Source organism: Macaca nemestrina, chromosome 4 (assembly GCF_043159975.1).
Source record: "Macaca nemestrina isolate mMacNem1 chromosome 4, mMacNem.hap1, whole genome shotgun sequence".
NCBI classification, from domain to species: domain Eukaryota; kingdom Metazoa; phylum Chordata; class Mammalia; order Primates; family Cercopithecidae; genus Macaca; species Macaca nemestrina.
This window is the reverse complement of record NC_092128.1, coordinates 63795918-63815489: the sequence shown is the minus strand read 5'-3', so window position 1 is coordinate 63815489 and position 19572 is coordinate 63795918. Positions and strand designations below refer to the sequence as shown.

At 32.9% G+C, this 19572-nt stretch overlaps 1 protein-coding gene across 1 annotated transcript in view; it reads left to right on the top strand.

The window, feature by feature from the left end:
* Positions 1-19572, top strand: part of LOC105475417 (semaphorin 3A) — a 539208-nt gene that overhangs the window by 174439 nt on the left and 345197 nt on the right. Inside the window, exon 3 of the mRNA XM_011730630.3 lies at positions 10941-11025. The gene's annotated coding sequence lies outside the window, so the exon portion shown is untranslated. The remainder of the gene's footprint in view (positions 1-10940; positions 11026-19572) is intronic.

Genomic DNA, 19572 nt, shown 5'->3' with positions numbered 1-19572 from the left:
CATATTTTTTTCAAAGCTTACCTGGAAATCAGATACTTTTAATACTGCTTTGTGTTTTCAAGACTTCCTAAAGTAGTTTCATTTTCATGGAGTTTTTCCTAAGAAATGCTGTCCACCAGAGAACAGTTATTTCGGTTAAATAATTTATTGGCAACTCAGCAACCACAATAACTGATGAAATATGTTGAGACAAGGAGTAGTCAAGTATAGTGAATGTGAAATATACCACAAATTTTATAATAGGAAAAGCAGACACCTGGAAAAATGAAGAATAATATCAATAAAATAATGTCATATTTGCTTTTAATATTTTAAGCTGAGAAATAGTGATATTTAGGTAAAGAAAGATTTTGTAAAAATATAAGTTAAAATATAAAAAGAAGAAAGCTATCTTATGATAAAGCTCTATTCCACACACATATAAAAAGCCTTAGACTATTACTTCAACACCTAGATAGGGTGATGGACAGAAATAAATGAATTTTGATAGAGTATGCTGTCACAGATACATAGCATCATATGTGACTATCATGTAGTCCATATTGGATTCTCTACACACAGTACTTCTATCTCTAGAAAATCAGAGAGTAAAACAGAAAATAAAACGAAGAAGAAAGAGTAAACGAGTGTTCTTAGCTTTACTGTACTAACAATCACCATTAGTGACCCAGTTTTGTTTTGTATTTTTCCCTTCCAAGGAAAGAATCTGTATACTCCTATAAGTTTTGTATAAAAGTCCCTCAAGGCTACATTGTGTCTATGCTTCTTTGGAACAAATATAGCCTGAGGGATAGAAAGAGTTTTTAGAGTCCATTAAGCCAAATCTCACATTAATATATAGAAGTGTCCTATTATGATGATGGTTACCAGCTAATAGTAGAATTTCCTAATGTGTGAAAAAAAATAATGTTTTGCTGTTATCACAAGCTTTGCGCTGGGTGTACTGGTTTATTTGGAGCCTGCTAATTGTGAAAGCTTCACCTTTTCCATTTTTAGAAAATGTGAGGCAGCAAAAAGGTTTTTGACAAACCGCATATCCTGCAGTTTAATCGGCTTGATTGTGGGCACCCCACAACCTCTCCTTGTCCTTTATTTTCTTTGACCACTAGCAGTTTTGGAAAAAGAAATCTGCTTCTGGATTATAGCTTTAAAATGAAGTAATAGAATGTGATTATGGAAGATTTAAAAAAATCCACTTTATAAAAATATCATCAAGTAATAGGAGAGAAGATTCATAGGAGCTCCTAAATGGTAAATCTCTCTCTCTCTCTCTCTCTCTCTTTCTCTCTCTATCTCTATCTCCTCTCTTAATGCTTCCAAGCATAATTTTGATATATAGACTTATAGCACCTCTTTTATCTTGTTAATGGTGGACTTCATAGGGTTGTAATATACGATGTATGATCCAAAAACTAAGAAGTTTTTGTATGTTTGTAAGTGAATTTTTACTTTGTGTACCTTCGTTCTGTGCATTGTGAAATAACTCCTTTTTTCATTTTAAGGATTTTAAAGTATTATTACTTGAAAATATTGACTAATTTATTTCCAAGTAACTCTTTATATTGGTGCTTACTTTGGATTTAATTTGGTTACAATAGTTATGCTGCAAGTTAAAAATTATACATAGTAAAGTAACCAGTGGTCTTTCTAATTTGAGCAATTTTATCACAGTTAACTCTTCTCAAATTAAAATGAAAAAAGATGATAAAAGAAGTTTAGTTTGAAAACAGGGAGCATTTTTTTTTCCTTTTTTTTTTTTTTTTTTTTTTTGAGATGGTGTCTTCCTATATTGTGCAGGCTGGCCTTCAAGTGAACTTCTGGTCATCGGAAATCATCCTGCCTCAAATTTGTGAGTAGCTGGGACTACAGATGTGCACCACTGCTCCCATTCTTTTTCTAAATAACAAAAGAGAAAAGGAAATAGAATTAAAGGAAGAAAGACAAAATATTAAAAACAAAATATATATATATCAGTAATACAAAAATGCTAAAATCATAAAATATGAAAAAGAGTAATCCCTACGATTTTATTCAATGAATATATTTAGATTAATAATATTGGGTGAATTTGTAGTTAAAATTAAATAGCATCAAAACATCTTACTATAAAACATAGTTATCGCAGTAATCTATTTGAATGTAATTGAAATAATATTTTACAAAATTTTATGAATTTTTTTGCTGCCCCTCCCCAGAAATTCTTAACCACATGTCTACTGAAACATTTGCTAAATTTATTTATTTAGAACAAGAATATGTAGTTTATTCCATTTATCAGTTTCATCTTTTTTTAAGAGAGGATGAAATCTGAGAAAGATTTAAATCACCAAAGATTTCTTTTTTTTTTTTAAATCACCAAAGATTTCTTACATAATTAGTTTAGAAAGAGATAAACTATTTGAAGTCTGCTTTTAACCAGAGACCATCTAGATGATCTTTTATTATTTGTTTCTATCCTATGATTATATGACTTAATATCATACCTGCTATTTTAAAAATAGAGCTCAAAATCCTGTGTATTGTTATTGTGTCAGTCCAATATGTATGTATGTATCCAAGGAGACATACAAAATGTGTAGACTCTTACATATTGTGGTCTTCCCTTCATGGGGTCTGTGCCTGCAGTTGTAGTGTCATTAATGAAATTAAGAGTTTCAAAAGTTAGAAAAATCTGGAGGAGAATATTTCATGTCCTCTCCAGCCTAATCGTCTGCTGTTCCATATCATACCTGTTCAGTGATCTGACAAATTTACTGATTACATTTATAATCTTTAAATTTCAACTTGATACAATGTTTGATCTTTTGGAGTTTGATTTTGGTAAGGTTAATTACCCTTCTGGAAATGATTGGCTTGCTGATCTCACTCCACCAGCTAGAACAGTGAGTAGAAAATTATTCATAGCAAACCGAAAGCTCTCCAGATAGTATTTTCAGTTAATTTGTTATTTACTCTTCATGATTTTATAGTACTATGTTGGATTTATTATGAGATTAAAACAAGTCAAATTACTTTCCTCATTAGTTTTTCATTGTTTTCCTCTCATTTATATTTAAAGAAAACCAGCTTGTACTGAAAAATGGCTTTCTAATAGAGTCTTAGCTGGCAATTTCCTCAAATTCTTGAGGTATTAAGGCAGACACAGCATAAAGTCAATCCTGTCTAAAATAAGCATTGCTTGATTGAGCAAAAGTGACTATTGTCTCTGATATGCTGTATTCTATACACCTTTTGCATCTGTGCACTTTATATTGCATAGTTCAGTGAGTCTAGAATGAGTCATACTATGGTAACAAATGATCTCAACATCTATCTATATAACTTATTGCAACAAAGTTTATATATTGTACACGCTATATGTCTATCATGGACAGCTTTGGCTCTGCACCATCATTCTAAAATGAAGAACCAACCCCATCTGAGATATACTAGTCTCATGGCAGAAAGAAAAGAGCAAGAGCAGAACAATGAGCTGGCTCTTAAAACCTCTGTTCGGATGTGGTACAGGTTACTTGTAGTCATGTCCCATTACCCTACATAAGTCATATGACTAAGTGTAAAATCAGTAGTGTGGCAAGTCTAATACTATTGCACGGATGTCTGTTTGTAATGTTTACATCTCTGATGTTACCAAAGAACTAAATCATTGATTATGATGATCTCTGCCTTAATTAAAATGTTATCTCTTTATCTAATTGCAAAACTAGATAGACTCACTGACTGAATTCTGACAGGATTTTATAGACATCAGGCTATTAAAGTGTCTAGGATACAGACCAATTTTAGAATGAACTTGAGAAGCTATCATACACACATAGGAAGGTATAAATGTTGAGTATTATATTTGTAAAATGATAATCCCTTTTCACTCATCATAAGACATATTTGGGCATACACCTCAAGACCTTGCTATCATAAACTCATTCAACGAGCACAGTTTTATCTATTACCTTAAGTGTAAAGCTGTATGTGGTGTCATCCTACTGAAGAAGAAAAACAATACCAGTTTCTTATCAGATAATTTAAAGAATGAAAGCCTACTGTTAAAAATGATTAAGACCACAGAGGAGGAAACTAAGTAATTAACTTGATTTATTCTCAAAGAACTATGAGTCAATATTTTTGTTTTCACAGAATTACAAAACAAATAGCTTACGTGAGAGCACTTATAGAAGGATAGTTTTACTCTTCCTGTGATTTTTAGCCGTTTTACTTTCAAAATTGGATTCTGTGGCTTAGGACGACAACAGAACTTCAGAAAAAAAATAAGTATTTAAAAATCATCAGGGGTCCGGGCGCGGTGGCTCAAGCCTGTAATCCCAGCACTTTGGGAGGCCGAGACGTGTGGATCACGAGGTCAGGAGATCGAGACCATCCTGGCTAACACGGTGAAACCCCATCTCTACTAAAAAAATTCAAAAAACTAGCCGGGCGAGGTGGCAAGCGCCTGTAGTCCCAGCCACTCAGGAGGCTGAGGCAGGAGAATGGTGTAAACCCGGGAGGCGGAGCTTGCAGTGAGCTGAGGTCCAGCCACTGCACTCCAGCCTGGGTGACAGAGCGAGACTCTGTCTCCAAAACAAACAAACAAACAAACAAACAAAAATCATCAAGCTGATTCTCAAAAAACAATGACAAATACCAATGCATGATGTAATTAGAGTCAAGTGGATACTGTGATTAAAGAGAAATATTTTATACATAATATTTCAAAGAGAAGAATAATAAAACTATACTGCAAATAATTTTAGAATAGGAGACATTGCAAGCATTAGGAAGGTTCCAAAATAGTGATTGTACCAAGGTTCATAATTGTAGTCAAGAAAGACTCTCTTATCAGGAGTCATATATTCAGAATAAGGAAATATATATATATATACACACACACATATATAATATACATACACATTCATATGTATACACATATATAATAAATATTATATATAATATGTAACTATATATGTGTGTGTGTGTGTATATATATATATACTAGAACATCAAAATATCTTCTGAAAGAAATAGGGATTCCAGAAATGTTGGTGGTACTGAACACTTGGGCACTTGAGTGATTTAGGTTCAAAGGTTACCAAGTTAAAATGATAGCAAAGCATATGCAATTCAACTAAGGATTCTCCAAAGCATCTATGTGTACACCCATGTGTGTACAAGCACACAAATGTGTACATATGCATATGTGTTGTGGATATGCATTTTGTATTAAATACTGTACGTTTCCATAAGGTATATATACATGTAAATAATGTGTATATATTATAAAATACATATGTATGAAAGTTTACAAGATCGTCATATATGAATAAACTCAAACATTTAAATGTATGTTGTGTGATAGTTTATAGAATTTCTGTTTATTTTCTAAGGGAAATATTGTTTCAGTGTAATTTTTTAAAAAACCTTCAGGAACGATCTTTTACCACTGGGACTTTCTTCATGACCTTTTCATGAACAAAAACTGTCCCAAGAAATTTTTCCAGGCTGATGTAAAGTTTGTGGAAAAAAGCATTAAGAACTTTATTTAAGGCAGCAATTTTCCTAAAGAATCTTAACTGAAGGACACATATGTTAATTTTCTATTTGTATATTCTTTATGATCTCACTGAAAAATAAAAAATGATCAAATTTTGAGTTTCAGGTTTCTACTCTAGAGACCATCAACAACAAATTAGGTTTAGAAGTTGCTTACTGAAAAGATAGATACCATACACATTCAAGACCAATTACATTTATTTTCAGCCTGCATCAGAGGCAGTATAAGACGAGATGATACAGAGGTGTTGTAGGTCTTCTGATGTCCTAGGTGTCATTTCTTTGTTTTGGTGGCGTCACCCCATAATATTTTAAATATATGAAAATTTACCTTTGCCCAATATTAAGCATTATGGGTTTTCATGTTTGCAAAAATTGGAAAACATTTTATAAATGTGTGTTTTCACTTCATTACAATTGTCCGTAATCTTAAAAAATAATTATTATGCATATTGGGAGATACTTGCAAAGGGAGAAAATCTCACTATGAAAAGGTTTCAGTTGAGCAACTGATAAGTTTGGGGGTAAATTAATAGACATTTAGCTAAAATTTCTTAGTTTTTAATTTGCATATCTTTTTTAATAGAAACTAAAGCATTTTTCAAAATTTAAATATTTTTCTGGGTACTGGAAAAGTGTACTTGCCTTCCTTGAGCAATGTTCTATGGTGCCTAAGGTATATCTCAACCCCTGAAGTGTGTACCATAAATCTTTACCATTCATCTTTAATCTTCTCTTCATAGACTTGGGAGCACAAAAATCCCTGTAATCTGATTTAGATTCTTACTTCTACATTTGCTAAGCATTCAGTATATATGGCCATCATTATACTTATCACATACTACAATGTACTAACTTTATTTGTGTGACTCCCTCTGTAAAACAGAGGAAAGGAGATGGGAACACATTCCTTCATTTACTCAAATACATACATTTATTCTAATAGAGACATTCACATAAAATGTATATTCGTTAGAGATTTTTTAATGTAACTCCCTGAAGGCACTGTTCTATTCACTGAGGGTATGGAAGCAACTAAAAAACAAGCCCCGCCAGCTAAAAGGTTATATTTTGGTTGTATGTCTAATTTAATTTTGCACCTGAAACCTTGCCTGATATAGTATGTTTAAAAAGTATTTTCAGATTATTAATAAAATATTGAAATTGCATGTTTAAAGATAAGATTGTTTGAAATTACTTAAATTTACATAATTTTAGTATACATTCAATATTCAGTATAACAACTTCAAGCCATTAGAAATATGTATATTTATATAATATATATAATATATGTTATTATATATTATATATTAGAAATATAATAATATATAACATTATATAAAAATATATATATTACATCTACTAATTCTAATAAAAATCACTTGGAAATCTGCATGTGAAATGAAATTAAACCTTAATTGATTCATTTTTAATTTATTTGTATCTATTGCTCAAATTACCTCATCTTCCCACCCTCTCATGAGAGACAAATGGAAGGCGAAATGGATGGAGGGAAGAGAAAGAGAGGGAAATATTTTAAATTTGGAATGAACTTTTCTAGCAATATTAATGACAGCTTTAAGTCTTTCCAATAATTTCACTATGTTATTTTAAAAGAAAATGACCAGTGTAAGTTGCAGTTCTAACTGCTAGTAAATCATGGCTTAATGAAAACAAGTACAGCAGAAAGCATAATATTTTATTTGTCCTTAGTACGGCCCTGTAAGAACTAGCAGACATCAGATTTGTCTAAGTCACAACTCCTTTAGAATTTCCAGGAGAACACCAGGATCAAAGAAAAGAAATAGATAAGATAAAGAATTATCATCTATTTGTAGTAGGAGTTTCCCATTTAAGTTTTACTTTTTACTATCATTTAGAACAAGTGAAAAGTATGCTTGTTAGGAATCTTTACCTGACACTAATGGAACCTCTTTTGACAGATTTTTTTTAAAAGAAAAATTATATGGTGTGAATTAAAACAAACAAAAAAAAAGACTGTCGGGTTGAATCAGTTATTTTGTATCTACCAGTACCTGCTTGGCTCACATAATTTCCCCAAAAATAGGTGAAAAACTCATTTGTACCAGCAGATTCTCTACATTATTAGAGAAGATGTATATTTTTTCTCGTTAGACATGTATATTCTAATTGTCATTACAGGACTGAATTCAACAATATTCTGTGTATTAGAGTGATATTTTCGACCAACATGATGACTGCATTGAGTCAATATGGAATGGAGATACCTGAAATAGTTAAAACCTCCATTGTGTAATTAGGTTATTTTAATTATATTTAACGTAGCTTATGTATGTTTTCTACAATATTTTGATTTGATCAATACACTTTTTTAAAATAAGAATTGTATTTTATAGATCTTGCCAATGTTTGCAGTTGATTTTCTTATCATTTAAATTTGGTTTATATTTATAACCATATTTTATTTTACATCTTCATATTTCTCTCATCACCCTTCTCTCACGCATTGCTTGCTGACTTTATTGCTGTTTCTGGAATAGTCAATTCATGATCTTGCCTCAGGGTCTTTGTATTTATTGCCCCTTCGGTTTAGTAAACACTTCCTCAAAATATCAGCATAGTCTTCCTTCAGGTCTCAGATAAAATGTTACCAATACAGAAGACTGCCCTGACCGTCCCAAGCAAATGAATACTGGGATTCCTTCTATCCTGTCATTTCATAACACTGAGTATGTCAGAAAGAAGCCTGCACGTGGTATATGTTCTACAGGCCACCGCTGGTTAGGATCAAGGGAGAAAGGCTGACCCATTGCTAGACTAGAGGGGTCCATCAGTAGAAGTCAAGAGGAATTTACACACCCTTTGCTGTGTCAGAGAAGCCCATCCTCAAGAGTTAAGTGGACACCTGAACAATCTGAACACTCCTGACATAACCTTATAACCATCTCTCTGTTCCCACTGACCTCCATAGCCTCATCACTATTGTCTGCTTAGGAAAAATTAGGACTTAACTCATCATGTTCATTTTCTCATTTTATGTCAGTCACCAGAAGGAACTCAGAACTTCCAAGTCATTCCTGATCCCTAAGACTCTAATCCTCATCCTCTAATTTTCTCTGTCTCTGGATACTCTTTCACTGTCCTCTCTGGAACTCAACAACAAAGCCCTTTTATCTTTCACTTCTGTATATTTCCCCCTTATCATCACCCCAAATGAAGCCTGATGACTCTGCATCACACACCGACTTTTAAAAGGTGGATATTTTGGCTGGGTGTGGTGGCTCACACCTGTAATCCCGCACTTTGGAAGGCTGAGGCAGGTGGATCACCTGAGATCAGGAGTTCAAGACCAGCATGGCCAACATGGTGAAACCCCGTCTATACTGAAAATAAAAAAGTTAGCCGGGTGTGGGAGCAGGTACCTGTAATCCCAACTACTTGGGAGACTGAGGCAGGAGAGTTGCTTGAACCTGGAAGGCGGAGGTTGCAGTGAGCTGAGATGACGCCATTGCACTCCAGCCTGGGCGACAAGGGTGAAACTCCAACTAAAAAAAAAAAAAAAGTGATATTTTTCTCACATTCCACTTAAGTTACTGAGATTGGGATTGGTATAACGTTCTTTGCTCCTCAGTGCCACTTCCTGATCAGTACCATTTCTCCTCCCTGAAATCTCCTAGCTATGTTCTCCAGACATCAGTAGATATTCTCTGCTACTCTGCTACTACCCCTTAGAGAAATCTTCCACCAACCTCGGGCCCCTTCTCCTCTTCTGTTAAGATTTTAGCTGTAGCTTACTGTCAGTCTCTTCAACTCCATTCTTGTCATATATTATAGCAATTCTAATAACCACCCAGATGAGTCTTCAAAAATTCTAGTTCCTCAGTTGATTGACTCCTCTCCCACAAAGAACTTGTTTTTCATCTAATCACTAGCTTCAAATAATTTCACCATCTCATGATGCATGTATCCAAGGGATGTTTGGTATGGTATTGACATTTGAGTTTTAAATGCTTGTATATACATTTGGGGTACCATTTTCTGATAACTTACCTATACACCTAGCATAAATTATTTGCTTAAATTAATTCACTAAATTTTATCTAATCCTATCACAGCATAAGAGATCCAATAAATGTCTGCTGAAAAATGCATATAGGATAATATATTCTATTTTTAAATATATGGTAATATAGAAATATTCTATATTTCTCAAAATAGTACAGTAAGAAAAAAAGGATTGGAAACACACACTACTTTAGAACCTGTATCTTTTTTTTTTTACTTTAATAAGATTAAAATGTTTAATAAGGTTAATAAGTTAGCTAATGAACCTCCATTGCATACTTTTTTTGTTTTCACCAAATTTTACTTTTTTGTCAAATATGTTAATTCTTTGGCCCAGCTTTGAATTGTCTTTATTTTCTTTTCTAAGTTGTTTACATTATTTATTCAACTATGAAATGTGTACAACTAATGTTACAAAGCATCTATTTTAGTATAGTGAAGTTTTCCAAAGCACTTTTTAAATTTCACGTTTGAAAAATCCAATTATTTAAAATTTCTATTTACTTTATTTATTTTTTATTTTTATTTTTATTTTTTTTGAGACTGAGTCTGGCTCTGTCGCCCAGGCTGGAGTGCAGTGGCCGGATCTCAGCTCACTGCAAGCTCCGCCTCCCGGGTTTACGCCATTCTCCTGCCTCAGCCTCCGGAGTAGCTGGGACCACAGGCGCCCGCCACCTCGCCCGGCTAGTTTTTTGTATTTTTTAGTAGAGACGGGGTTTCACCGTGTTAGCCAGGATGGTCTCGATCTCCTGACCTTGTGATCCGCCCGTCTCGGCCTCCCAAAGTGCTGGGATTACAGGCTTGAGCCACCGCGCCCGGCCTAAAATTTCTATTTACTTTAAATATTCGGTATATTTCCTTTATCCAGAAAAAGAGGAAAAGCTTTTGTTAAAGTGAAATCCGGTTACTTACTAACAGTGCCATGAAATTACTGCTTAGCTGGGTTGTCAGTGTGAGCCTTTCATCATCAGCGGTGACAAATGTTAATGACATCATAGTATTATGGGCAAATCAATAGAACATGTTAGTGTTTCACCTAATTCTCAAATAAATCAGTTATTCTTTAGTAGAGCCAGAGCCTAAATAATGAATTATTTCAAACTACATCAAATCCGATTAGTGATTACAAATTGTCATTTGTTTGGATGAGCCAGAGTAAAATGTTTGCAAAATTCAGTACCTGCTTTCCATAATTCCTTTACCTTCATACATTACATTATCCCACACAAGACAGAGGGGTTGTTTGAAGAAATTTAAACTGACTTTTAATTAAGTGGAGCATATATTAATTGATTGGTAATTGTTTGATTTATATTAAATTTTAAGAATAAACTTGTTTATTTTTATAGGGTATTTAAAGTGTCCAGGTACTTACAATAACAAGTTGGACTGAACACATGTACCTCAGGAATTAAGAATTTTTCCTAAAAGAAGGTAAGATAATTAAACTTATGCACATTTGCATGTTAATAAGTTTTAGTGAAAATTTAGAGATACTTCTGTGCTTCTGTGGCATATAATTTATAAGATAATTTTTAAAAATTAAGAGCACTTTCTTTTTTTGTTTATATAATCTTCTGTAGAATTACTTGGGTAGATGAGAGGGCTCCAACATTTAAAATAAAAATCAGTTTGTAGGAATTGCCATTCAAAATGTTAAGAGGTTGATTACTACCACCATTTTGGTTAAAAAACAAAACAAAACAAAACAAAACAAAAAAACACCTCCATACTTGGGAATTTCACTGGGTTTGTGATGTTCCCCAGGAGCCACAGAGCAGAGATAGCTGGAATGTGAGCATATTTCTGTCCACAAAAATCCTTTGGCTAACCTGCCCCTTCTACATTTCTTGGCCCACATATGGTTACTATCATCCAGAATCCACTCAAAGGCTGAGTGCCACACTGAGGGTGGAGAAGTCAGTTTATAATGTGTTACACCATCTTAATTTTGACCTCGCGTGTGAGATTGAAATATCACCTGTAAAGTAAAATACAGTCAGGAAATCCGAATGTGTACATACCGTATTACTTATTTTAAGGCTTTTCAACCATGAATGTTTCTCAGGATTCATTTCATTGTATAAAGTAGGAAGAAAATTTGGCAACATTAAGTTTACCATTCCACCATGGTTACATATGTTGCTATTAGAAGGAATGGCTACAATGAACAAAGAAATGAAAACACATTCTTGATGATCTATATTGGATGGGACTGTTAAGAGAAAATAACATTTAATTTAAATATGTTTCTTTTTCTCTTATGGAAGTTTGAGTAGAATGAAATTCATTTGTCAATTTTGTTTTGATTTTTATTACAGTAAATCTGAAGAATTCACAATTTTATTGGGTTCCTTTTGGTTTAACTGGATGATTATTCCCATTTAATGTGAATGAATACATTTGTCTCTAGGTTATCCACATTAGTACCAATAAAAGTAAAAATTTTATGAAAAAATATGCAATGCTATATGGAAACATCATTTACAGACACAAAAACATTTATCACATAAGGCAAAAATTTACTGATTTAAGAAGTATGTTGAAATCGTTAGAGTTCACATCAAGTTGGTAAGGATGTTTGATGTTTTTATGGGAAATATACCTCATATCTTTAGAATTGGTAGAGCACTAAAAACTTCGAAAATGACTTGTCGTGCCACTTCTCTAATACATACATATTCATTTATACATACATATATACACATATATGTAAATTTATATGTGCATATATACATATATGAATAAATACATATGTGTATATAGTAATTATTTGGCTAGAATAATTTTCAGACTTCCACAATACTAATTTTCTGGATGTTATTTTTCATGAGTGCATCATACACACACAGACTAAACACTTGCTTCCTTTTTCAGTAAATAATAAACCTCTGCTCCTCCACTTACAACTACTTCCAAGTTCACCAGTAAAGGAGGCAAAATTCATGAGATGAATTTCCTGAGTAATAATTAAAATCTGTTTCAAATGTATAAAGGCCAAAGTTATACATAGACCTGGTGTCGCTGTCATTGCCACCATTGTCTTGTAATGTTTATTTGGAATCAAGCCAGTTCTTAAAAATTAATTTATAAAAACATCAAGAGCTCATATGGATGAGTCTTAAATGACTGAATGCAATTGACAATATACATATTGAATTGAAACAGGATAGTGTATAGAAGTCAACCAATGAAAATTTATAAAATATTTAGCAAATCTAACTAAAATCTGATGAAATTTTGCTTCCAGATATTGCATCTAATAGAACTATTTGCAGAACTTAATTTATGATTTCAAGTTTTGGGTAACACACATATAAACTAGCATACATAAATATCAATTGGTTGGAAAATATCTGGTCATCTCAAATTGGGGGCTATCAGACCTTCATTTTATCTATTCTTTTTGCTTTTTTTTTTTTTTTTTTTTTAATGGAAGTAACCTGAAAAAGAATTGTTAACATATCAAATGAGTTTTGAAATAACTTATATAAATAATGATTTAAAAACATAGACAATGTATTTTTCTTGTCTATCAGTAAATAACTTATTTGCTTAAGCAATGCCTACATAGCAGGATCCATGATAAATCTATTTCCTCTTCCAAATCTGAGAATAGTTCTGCCATGGTTGACTATTCCCTCAACATGACTCCACATATGTTTGATTCTAAACAAATTCTAGATTAAATATATAAATGCCTTACTAGCAATCTCATAATAAAGATTTCAAGCATTTATTTTAAAAGTGGAAAGTAAATAAAATTCCACATTAGCTAAAAGTGAAATTGAAAATATGTAGATAACAAGGAAATAGATAAAAACCAGAATGCTAAGATCAACAGTAGTATATAATTTGCTATTTCAAGTTTAAATGCATTTATTTTTATATGATCATTGAATAAGTTTGATCTGGTTTGCATGTAAATGATCTCATATGAGATTGCACTACAGATTCAGATAGTACTGGAATTCCAAGCTGTATCAGTATTTGACTTTGAGAAAATTATTCTACCTTATTTCATTTTCTCATTGATATATTAGTGCTGGTAGTACTTAATTTTATTTGCTTAAACTTATCCAAATATTTTGAAACATTTTATAAATTGAATTTTGAAATAGTTTTTTCTTTTCTGTGATTAGTTTTGAAACTATATTCATCTTATTTGTAAAAGCATTCTACTGTTTTTAATGGTTGTTTGAGTATGTCTTATTTTTCTTTTCAAGATTGTAAGCTTCTTGAAGTGAAAAATACTTTTCTTCTTTTTTTTTGAAAAGCATTCTTTATTTGGCAAGTAATTATTTATTATAACACTTTTCAAAAATTGTATTATTGATTGATCCTCATAATCCGGTGAAGTACTTGGAGCAGATAGAAAATTACCCATATATTTTGGGTGAGGAAACAGGTTCAGAGAGTGTATAAGTGACTTGGATAAGGCTAATGAAGCAGAGCCAGGATTAGAAACTAGAACATGACTTCTGATTCTGTGCCTTCTTCCAGTATACTTCAGAGCTTTCTGCTTCAATATATTATATAATTGAATGTTTACTTCACACATTTTTTCAGAAATACATCTATTTTGTAAATTAAAGCATTTCTGCCCATGTTTCTGGTTTTTAAACCCCTTCCTCCACGAGGAGCTTCTTTTGAATGCTTTATGAACCTCTATTTTTTTCTTCCTTATGTCTGCCTCCACACACCAGTTTAAAGGGACAGACAATATTACTTCAGTGAGTGAGTGAAAGAAAGAATAAGAACCTTTTGGTATAGAAATATTGCCAGTGAATTGAGTTAAAACAAAACCATTAAGAACATTTGAGGCCGGGCGCGGTGGCTCAAGCCTGTAATCCCAGCACTTTGGGAGGCCGAGACGGGCGGATCACGAGGTCAGGAGATCGAGAGACGATCCCGGCTAACACGGTGAAACCCCGTCTGTACTAAAAAATACAAAAAAACTAGCCGGGCGAGGTGGCGGGCGCCTGTAGTCCCAGCTACTCGGGAGGCTGAGGCAGGAGAATGGCGTAAACCCGGGAGGCGGAGCTTGCAGTGAGCTGAGATCCGTCCGGCCACTGCACTCCAGCCTGGGTGACAGAGCAAGACTCCGTCTCAAAAAAAAAAAAAAAAAAAAAAAAAAAAAAAGAACATTTAAGGCCGGGCGCGGTGGCTCAAGCCTGTAATCCCAGCACTTTGGGAGGCCGAGACGGGCGGATCACGAGGTCAGGAGATCGAGACCATCCTGGCTAACATGGTGAAACCCCGTCTCTACTAAAAATACAAAAAATTAGCCGGGCGAGGTGGCAGGTGCCTGTAGTCCCAGCTACTCGGGAGGCTGAGGCAGGAGAATGGCATGAACCCGGGAGGCGGAGCTTGCAGTGAGCTGAGATCCGGCCACTGCACTCCAGCCTGGGCGACAGAGCGAGACTCCGTCTCAAAAAAAAAAAAAAAAAAAAAAAAAAAAAAAAAAAAAAAAAAAAAAGAACATTTAAAATTCTCTAGGAAATGTTAGGATGGATGCTCGCAAACTTACCATGGGATTATGTTCTGATAAATCCACACATAGTTGAAAATATAGTAAGTTGAAAATGCATTTAATACAACTAACCTACCAAACATGGTAGCGTAGCCTGAACTACATTAAATATGCTCAGACACTTATATTAGCCTAAAGTCAGACAAAATTATCTAACACAAAGCTATTTTATAATACAATGTTGAATATCTCATGTAATTTATTGAGTGGTGTACTGAAAGTGACAAACGGAATGATTGTATGGGTATTCCAAGTACAGATTCTATTGAATGTGTATCACTTCTGCATCATTGTGAAGTTGAAAAATTTTTAAATTGAACCAGCACCAGGTCGGGGACCATCCGTATTTAACAAACTAATACCTTTTTTTTTTTTTTTTTTTTTCAAATGAAGAATAGTCAGTATGTTCACCTATTATTTTAGCTGTTACTAATTGTTACTTAATTTTGATTTTCAAATAAGTTGTCTTACCTTATACCATATTTATATCTCAGTCTGTTTTCTGATCACTTACAAGATGTTTGATGGAACTAGAATATGTTTTCCCTATTTAAAAATTCCTAGACTTTTTTTTTTTTTTTTTTTTTTTAAAGAGATGGCTTGGGCATACTAAGAAAATTATGCTGCAAGTGAGTTCAAATTCAGTTTTAGTAACAAGTAACCTTGGTGACCCAGTCAAGTAGCAAGTTCTTACCTCATGGCCTTGACTCAAATGTTAGTGTCCACAGGGTCATAAAGAGTGCTTAGAGGCTTGGTTTGCCCCAGAGAAAATCTAGCATACGTGCCTAACCTCCTCTGCTCCCAGTGAGGGTGGGGATTGGAATGGCTATGAGTAGGTGTGGAATGTCACCTACCTCTTTGAAAAACTTCATTGCATGTTTTCACAAGTCCAACTTCAAATTCAGATGGAGTAGTTTATTTATTTATTTTGCTGGCTAATTAGTTCTTCTTTCCTCAAACTGTTCTTTTGTTTTTCTTTTTCTTTGATAATCTGTACTAAATGTTTTTAGGTCTACAGAATTTCTGAGCCAGAAGGAACTTAGAAAAATCATCTCAGTGTTTACATTAAGAAAGTGGGACAAAGATGAATACAAATTACAGAAACCAAGAACCCCAAACCCCAAATCTAATTCTACATTTGTTGCCCTTATGTAGTAAGATCTGGCTCTCAAGATATTCCTTTTACTAAACTTTCTTTTTCATTTATTTTGGGGATTTTTTGATAGGTTCCATTATTTCCATTATTTATTATCATTGTCATAAGTAGCAATTTTTGTTTTTGTGAACAAAATAAATTTGTGAACCCCTGTTCTACCAATAAAAGTCTGTCAATGAGTAAAATTAATGGAGCAAGAAAGATTGGGTAATTTTAAAAATACACATCTAATATAGCACTTCAGAAAACCACTCTGTTTGGGGAAGGGGATTTTATGGCTGGCTAAATATTTGTTGATATATATATGAAAAGCAAAACACTCTGCATAAAACTCCTTGAGGTATGTAAAAATGTTTTGGTGGAGTCCTCTCTACATGTTTATTTTTCTTCATTAACTTAATTGAGGAATAATTTAAATGAAACAAGCTTCATCTATTTTAAAGTGCTCAGGTTTCTTGAGTTTTTATGAAGTGTATATCTTTTAAGCCATTATCATAAGCAAAATCTAGAATATTTTTATCACCCAGGAAAAATTCTTCCTCTTTCCTTTTTTGATACGCTGCATTAATTTGTATTTCATATAAATAAGTATATAAATATAAGTGTATACTTTTTCACTTAACAAATAATTTGTACATTTATCTATGACTTATGTGTATCAGTAGTTGTTTTTTTTTTTATTACTGAATGGTAGTCCATTGAATGGATATACTATATGGATATACATTTGGCTATTCATTCACTTGATGGATATATAGTTGTGTCCATCTTTTGTCCTTTGTGAATTGCTTTCCTATGAGTATTTGTATACAAGTCTTTGTATGAATATGTGTTTTCATTTAGTTTGGAAAAATACGTGGACTGGAAAATCAGGGTCATTTGATAGGTGTATGTTTAACTTTGAAGAAATGACAGTTTTCCAAAACGGTTGTACCGTTTGACATTTTCCTGAGCAGTGTGTGAGAGTTCCTGTCGCTCCTCATCAGGACTCTGCAAATTATAATTCTTAAGCCAGATTCGGGTTTATTTGTAAATAGAAATATATGGGAATACAGACACACTTGTTTATGAATGAGCTGCTTTCATATTACAAAGGCAAAATTAAGTAATTGTGAAAGAGACCTTATGGCCATCAAACCATCAGATATTTACTATTCAGCCCTTAAAACAAAAATTTTGCTGTCCCCTGCTCTACATCCTAGCAAAACTTCATGTTTTGAGTCTTAAATGCGTATGTGGTGGTATCTAAATAGGTATTTAATTTGCATATGTCTGATAACTGATGATATTGAGCATATTTAAATTTGTATATTTACCATCTGCACATATCTTCTTTCTTTAAGTATCTATTCAAAACTTTTGCTCATCTTTTTTGTTGACTTTGTGGACCTATTATTATTGAATTACAGGAGCATTTTATGCATTCTGAAGATAAATTCTTTGATATATGCATGTGTGTGTTTTGTGAATATTTTCTACCATTCTGTGATTTTCTTTTTCAGTTTATTTTGAAAAGCAAAAATTTTATTATTGATGAAGTACAATATGTTTTTCTTCTTATTTTTTTCACTTGTGCTATTGAGTACTATTTAGGATGCCTTTGCTTACCCCAAGGTTAAAAAATTTTCTCCAATGTTTTCTTCTAAGAGTTTTATATTTGTATTCAAAGTTTATAATCTATTTATGATCTATTTAACTCTGCTACCCTACAGGAAAAACATCTCCTGAAATTTTTATTGAAATGTTTTAATCCATGAAACAATTAATGCTCTCTGGATATCTTTTTACTATTAATTTCTAAAGCTATGGTCAGAGAACATACTCTGATAGAAATAATTTAAATCTATTCAGAGTTGTTTTAAGGCCCAGAATGTGTAGATCTAAGTGACTGGTCCATCGCATTACTTTTCAGTTAATGACTATATCCTCTAAAAATGTCAATTAGGTCAAGATGCTTCAAAGCATTATTTAGATGCACCAAGATTTCATCAATATTTTTGGTTCTTTTTAAAAATAAAATCTCTTATAATAACTATGCAATGTTCTTTCTCTTCCTTCAATTCAGTCAAGTATTCGTTTGTACTTTGTAATTCTTTTAAAGACTTATAAATTGACTATTTTGTTATCATCCAATATTTATTTTTATATTTGATAATGTTTTTGCTTTTTGTCTATTTTAGCTGACATTCATATAGTCATTCCAGCATTCTCATGCTTATTATTTGTGTCTTCATTTTAAGCCATATGTGTAGTACTGCTGTTGAATATTTAAAATATTCTGATTTCTGTTTCTATGTAACGTGTATCCCCTACCAAAATAAAAAGCTTTTAGGATTTTATTTTTATCACTGATATTTTCAAGTGTAATTATGTTATGCCTTTTGGATTTGTTTTATTTTGTTTTCATTATACTAAGGATTAAGTACACGCTTTCCACCTGAAAACTCATTCCCTTCAGTTATGGGAAATTTTCTGTGTATTTATAGCAAGATGTGTATATGTGTATGAAATGTATATATATAGGAAATATATGCATATATGTTCTTCCCTCTAGTCTGTTAGTCCCAAAAATATGATATTTGACCTCTTTAACTGATCCACTAATTCTGTTTTATTTTTATTTTTTTCATTTTATTTTCTCCTTTATGAAAAGCTTTCTTGACTTTATCTTCCAACACTTCTACTGAAGTTCTTCTTTCAGTTATCATAGTTTTAATTCCTAAGTTTCTTTTTCTTTCTTTTCTTTTTTTTTTTGTGTGTGTGTGACTGAGTCTCATTCTAGTTGCCCAGGCTAGAGTGCGATGGTGTGATCTCGGCTCACTGCAACCTCCACCTCCCTGGTTCAAGCAATTCTCCTGCCTCAGCCTCGCAAGTAGCTGGGATTACAGGCATCCACCACCATGCCTGGCTAATTTTTTTGTATTTTTAGTAGAGACGAGGTTTCATCATGTTGGCCAGGCTGGTCTTGAACTCCTGACCTTAGATGATCCACCCGCCTCGGCCTCCCAAAGTGCTGGGATTACAGATGTGAACCACTGCACCCAGCTGTAAGTTTTTAATAGTTTTATTCATTTGTTTGCTTGTTTGTTTTTAATAGATTAAATGCATTTTCTTACTGCTAGAGAATATCATAGTTTTGACTTGACATGGTCTTCACGTTCCTCATTATTTCCTCCAAGTTCTCTTTATATTAGAGATTTTGGAGGGTTTTGTTCATTATTTATATTATCAGTTTTCCTCATGGTCAAGTAATGCTAAGCTGTCCATTGATATTTATAAGTGAGAAATAAAG